Raw genomic sequence first — 6,319 nt, 5'->3', positions numbered from 1 at the left:
TTAAAAGATGAAAATCTGTTGTCATATCACAATATAAAATAAAACATATCTGCTGAAAAGACTTTTGCATGCTAAATATAGCATGTGGTGAAACACATTCCTACCGTAATTTGGTCATACAAGCTATCAAGTGTGGATATGGGAAAATCTTTCCAATTTCAGTAGGTGATGGGCAGACGTTCTCGAACAACTACTCCAAGATAGCGCATGAAAGTTGATCCGTATTTACCGCATGGAGTTTTACGAACTGGATGTCAATCCAAAGTAAGTTTGACATTATTTTGAATTGCTTCCCCACCTTAGCAAGAACAGCACGACCTCTATCGTCCTTACGCTTAGACTTTTCAATATCTAAATCGTCTGAAGAAGTTGAACCACCTTGAGACGAGCATACTTGCTTTTTCTTTTTTTCCATAATCCTACAAAAATAAAGGCGGGTTAACATCAATTTACCATCTAAATATATTTTTCCTACTCTAATAAATTAACTATCAAACCCAAACAAATATAGTCAACATACTAGTGATTTTCATTATTACCATCACTTTTTGTAAGAGAAACACATTACAACCAAAGCTAATAACATACCAGAACCAGCAGTCAATAAAATACAAACACACAATAAAAAAATTAAACAGAACTAAAATCTACCTCAATTGTTTTGACGATGACGCTTTCTACTTATCTTAATATTGTCAACCCATTCACCTTCCTCATGGTCGTCTTGTACATATGTTAAAGAATCTTCACCCTCATCATTAGGGGAATTCTCATTTTGAAAAGATTTAGTTGCTGGCTGATACGTGCATATTCTATACACTTTATCTGTGGTTTTGGCACGTATTTCCATGCATAATTAGTAGCTTAAAGCTACTATTTCTCCCGAAACGGTTTACTTTGCATTTTCTATGATTTAGTGTAGGAATGCGTGGAAGTAGGCTAAATCAAGCCAAGTTCGTCCTCCGGAAGCGAGTTCAGGGAAGCCAGGAGGAAGGAGAGTTTATTCACTCACCTTGGGATGCGTGCAAGGAGTGAAGAGTTGTTTGGAAGCATCAAGGAGCCACTGCACAGCACTTTCAGTCGATCGACTAAGACTTCCAGTCGATCGACCACTGGAGCTTAGACGAAGCTTTTATTCGCATGTTGATCGATCGACCGTGCGGACGATCGATCGACCGATCTCGAGCTGATGTTTAATTTTCCGTGTTAGACTTTTAAAAGCCCAACTTGTAATTAACTTTCGGTATCTTTTACCAGTTGAACGCAGCAACTTTTAGGATATATTATTCATTCTGAAAAAAACTGGAGTTTTCAGATCTAGCTTGAGACGGAAACCTTTGATTCGAATACTTTGTTCTTGATATTCAATTAGTAAGCCTTTTATGCAATTCTTCTTTTTCTTATTTTTGCTTGTTAATTTAATTCTTGTTTCATCAATTAATTTCAGTAATTGAATTTCTCTCCTTTGTTCTAGTTAGATTCCATCATGTTGAATTTGTCCTTGTTTATTAATTTCGCAATTAGTGTAGTCATGATTATGCGTAGGTAATTCTTTTGATTGGGAATAAGGTGAGCCATGGTATTAAATTAGGAATGTTGTGTAGCATGAGTTCTTCCGTATTGGTCTTGTTATCTCTTGATGGATTTCTTTGCTAGGTCGAAAGATTGGTAATTTGATTTATCGCGAGATTTAGAATTTTCTTGAGTGAAAGCTTTGATAAGTTCTAGGGAATTATTAGATCGTGAGGTTATTTGAGCTTTGATCGAAAGACTAGCTTATTTTCCCTGAGACCGTATTATGAGATCTCTGCTGCTTGACTGACCTGTTATTTGCCGTGGTGAACCGAAATTCCCGATCCTCTTTTTATCTTGTTAAGAATATTCATTTTAGCAATTAGCTAGTTAATCAATCGATTTCAAAACCCTCAATTTATCGTTACTCTATAGACTGAAAAATAGCAAACAAAAATCAACCTTGTCTCTCTGTGGTTCGACCCTTACTATCACTAGCTATAGTTTTAGTTTGGAATTATAAATTTAATTTTGGTACTAAACGACGGTATCAAATTTTGGCGCCGTTGCTGGGGAGACGGTGTAATTCTGTTTGCTCTATTTTAGTTTATTTTCCTTGTCTCAAGGAACTTTTGTTCCTTGAGGCCGTTGCTTACCTTTGCTTTTAGTTTTGCTTTTGCACAGTTAGAAGACAGGTTTTGAGAGGAAGACTTGAGTACTCTCACTGTGGAAATTATGGCTACGATATATGATAATTTTCAGCCAAAGGAGCACCACCTTCCAAAGGGGCAACAACGAGTTACCTACCCCCCTTCTAGGTAGAATTCGAGTTTCGTTCCTCTTATATTGATTTAGTGGAACGGAATCGATTCAGGGGTCTACAGATGAAGACCCCTTGAAACATATGGAAATTTTCACGGACTATTACTGTTCAATACCTATACCGGAGGGGGTAACTCAAGATGAAGTAAAGGGGTTCATGTTCTTATACTCCTTGAAGGATTCGGCGCGAGATTGGTATCGCTACCTCGATAGAAGTAGCAGTGAGTCACCGATTGGACATCTTTAGCACTAGCCTTCTACAAGAAGTACTTCCCGCCTTCAAGATCGATGCCTTGAAGAGTAAAATCACGAGTTTTCAGCAAAGGAGCCGACGAAGATTTTTGTGAAGCATGGGGACGTTTCAAAAGTTTGGTCCGAGCTGTCCCTCATCATGGCTTCCAAAGAATGGTATCTTTGCAATCTATTTTACAATGCTTTATATGATGATTACAAAGTCATTTTGGATGCAGCTGCTAATGGTAGGTTCCAAAATAATACCGGTCAAAGTAAAGGTTGGAACACCATTGAGGAGATGGCAGTCCATAAAGCTGAGTTTGGAAGTTCACGTGGTAAGTCACGAAAGCAAAGTGAAGACATGACTGCTGTTGTGTCACTTATAACTTCCATTTCTACCCGTCTCGAGAAACTCGAGACTTCTGAAGCTTCCAAAGGGAAAGTCGAAGTTCCTATTCAAAACTCAGATGAGATCGAGAAGTTAAGAGAGATGGTCCAACTCCTTTTGGTTCAAGTGGCGAATATGGAAGCAGCCGGGATTGAGTCCTCACAGAATTTTGTGAAACAATTGGAGAATATGGAGGCTAAGCAAGCCGCTAATTATTCAATTAAATGTGAAGGGCCGGTTGAGATGATCAATGCCATAAATCTCAGAAGCGGCCTTTCTTATGAAAGCCCCGACGAGGAAAAGGAAGACTCGGGAAATGATGAAGAAGCTCGTTTGAATTCTGATGCAAAAACGAGTCTGAATGCCAGTGATTCCGGTCGATCGACCGACATTCCCAGTCGATCGACTGAATTGTCAGACAAAATAGTTTACGGTCGAAACTATTCATACCTAGCACATCCATCGATCGACCAACATCCTCGATCGATCGACCGAGATACCGATGACGATAATTCGACAGAACTGTTCACGCCCGGCTTACTTGGTCAATCGACTACCCATATACCGATCGATCGTTGGATCTCCAGAGCAGGATGCAAATCCGTCAACTAGTTTGCAAGATTCATCACTCATTGATGATTTGACGGGGGTTTTAAACCTACGGAAGCCGAAGGTTACTGATCCTACGGCCAGTGTTGCAGTCCCGTATCCGGAGCGTTTGAAGGCCGCCAAATTTGGAGCGTAAGTTTGGTAAGTTTCGGAGATGGTCCAGAATCTCGAGGTAACGGTTCCTTTCACGATTTAATTACCGGTACCCTCTTACGCTAAATTTATGAAAGATATTTTGAATCGTAAGAGAAATTTTCGTGATGATGGTAATGTTGCGTTTGTGGAGGAATGTAATGTTCTTTCACAAGTTAATGTGCCACCTAAATTAAAGGACCCGGGTAGTTTTTCAATTCCTTGCACTATAGGTAACCACGTAATTGGAAAGGCCCTTTGTGACTTAGGGGCCAGCGTTAGTGTTATGCCGTATTCTGTTTGCGAAAGGTTAAACATTGGTAGACTTAAGGTGACCGATATTACCGTTCAAATGGCAAATAGATCGACTCAGAGACCTATAGGTGTTCTAGAGGATGTATCCGTTCGAGTGGGTAAGTTTTTTATTCCTGTAGATTTCGTTGTTTTGGACATTGCAGAGGATAGTCAGATACTTATTATTTTAGGCAGACCGTTCTTACATACAGCTGGGGCTGTGATAGATGTCAAACGCGGAACCATCACCTTAGAGGTAGGGGATGACACCATTGAGTTCAGTCTTGCTCACAAGGCAACTAAACCTGCTGATGAGGATACGTGTTATTCTATTGATGTTGTTGACAGGATTGTTACTTGTAATTGGAGGGAATCCTTAGCCAAGGATCCCTTAGCTGATCTAACTCATTCAGATGAGTGTGCAGGTAATACAGTGGAGAATGCTGAGGAGCCAGATGCTTTGGTTGCCTCGATGGAGAGCTACGAGCTCAATGAAGAAGAAGATGAGATGCTTTTGAGCCTGGCCAACGATAACTTGGTGAACACTTGCTACACCATTGAAGCGATTCTGTCTATCTTTGTAGAGGTAAAGGTGCCCAGAGCGTAAGCCACTTCCCCTAATCTTAAGTATGTTTTTCTAGATGATACGGAGCGTACCCACTATTGTTAGCTCTAAGCTTAACGATGACCACTGTCTGCTTTGATGTGTGTACTTAAGAAAAACAGGGGAAGGCTTTGGGTTACTCTTTGGATGACATTAAGGGCATCAGCCCCGATGTTTGTATGCATAGGATAGAGCTGGAAGAGGGTCACAAGCCTTACTGACATGGGTCAACGCAAGTTGAACCCAAAGACGCGAGGAAGTTGTCATGGGCGAGGTGATGAAACTACTTGATGCGGGTATTATTTATACAGTTGGCAACTCCAAGTGCGTTAGCCCGATTCGGGTGGTCCCGAAGAAAGGAGGGACTACCGTGGTTAAAAATGATAAAAATGAATTAATACCAACTCGAGTAGTGACAGGGTGGCGGATGTGCATTGATTATAGACAGTTAAATGCCGCCACTAAGAAAGACCATTTCCCCCTCCCTTTTGTTGACCAAATAACTGAAAGACTTGCTTCTAACAAATTTTTCTGTTTTCTAGACGGATATTCAGGGTTCTCTCAGATCCCTATTCATCCGGACGATCAGAGTAAGACTACTTTTACCTGTCCACAGGGTGTTTTTTTGCGTCACCGTAGAATGCCTTTCGGATTGTGTAATGCCCCCGCTACCTTTCAGAGGTGCATGATGGGGATTTTTTCTGATTATATAGAGAATATTATGGAAGTATTCATGGATGATTTCTCGAGTTTATGGCAGTGACTTTGATCGTTGTTTAGCTAACCTTGATAAAGTCATGCAGCGTTGTATAGATGTTAATCTTGTTTTAAACTGGGAAAAGTGTCAGTTTATGGTCAATGAGGGAGTTGTGTTAGGACATCTGATTTCTAATAAAGGTATACATGTTGACAAGGCAAAGGTGCAGGTGATTGAGCAATTACCTCCTCCCGTGAATGTTAAAGGAGTGAGGAGTTTCCTAGGTCACTGTATTTGGTTTCTACCGGCGTTTCATTAAGGATTTTTCAAAAATTGCTAAACCACTTACACAATTGCTTCTTAAGGATGTTGTCTTTGAATTTCTCGATGAGTGCCATGTCGCTTTTAACGGGTTAAAGGAGGCCCTAATTTCTCGCGCCAATCATTCAATTACCGATTGGGACCTCCCATTTGAGATCATGTGTGATGATGGCGATTATGCGATCGGTGCGATTCGGGACAGCGAAAGAATAAAGCTATGAATGCCATATATTATGCGAGCCGAACTCTGGATGAGACTCAAGTCAACTATTTTACCACTGAGAAAGAGTTTCTAGCTGTTGTTTTTGCCTTAGACAAATTTCGGTCTTATTTATTAGGTTCTAAGGTTATTGTTTACACTGACCACGCAGCGTTGAAGACTCTCTTTATTAAGAAAGATGCAAAGCCAAGGCTTTTGAGGTGGATACTCCTTTTGCAGGAGTTTGATTTGGATATCAGAGATAAGAAAGGAGCAGAGAATGTGGTAGCTGACCACTTATCTCGTCTGCAGCTGACAGAAAGGGAGGATTCTTTGCCTATTAATGATTCTTTTCCTGATGAGAGTTTGTTAGCTATTACTACTTCAGGGTCTTATCCACCTCCGTGGTTTCTGATTTTGCTAACTTTTGTGTGACGGGTAGGATACCACCCGAGCTTTCATGGCGGCAGAAGAAGCGGTTTGCCTATGATGCTAGACAATATTTTT

The 6,319-nt window shown here is 40.5% G+C and overlaps 1 non-coding gene across 1 annotated transcript; it reads right to left on the bottom strand.

Annotated features, from left to right (window-relative positions):
- Nucleotides 1-2,622: 2,622 nt before the first annotated feature.
- Nucleotides 2,623-2,732, bottom strand: LOC141635728 (small nucleolar RNA R71). Its single transcript, XR_012540391.1, has one exon. It is a non-coding gene; the product is annotated as a small nucleolar RNA R71 (small nucleolar RNA).
- Nucleotides 2,733-6,319: the final 3,587 nt, after the last annotated feature.

This window comes from Silene latifolia, chromosome Y (assembly GCF_048544455.1).
Source record: "Silene latifolia isolate original U9 population chromosome Y, ASM4854445v1, whole genome shotgun sequence".
NCBI classification, from domain to species: Eukaryota; Viridiplantae; Streptophyta; class Magnoliopsida; order Caryophyllales; family Caryophyllaceae; genus Silene; species Silene latifolia.
The sequence above is the reverse complement of the archived record's forward strand: the minus strand, read 5'-3'. Positions and strand labels throughout refer to the sequence as shown.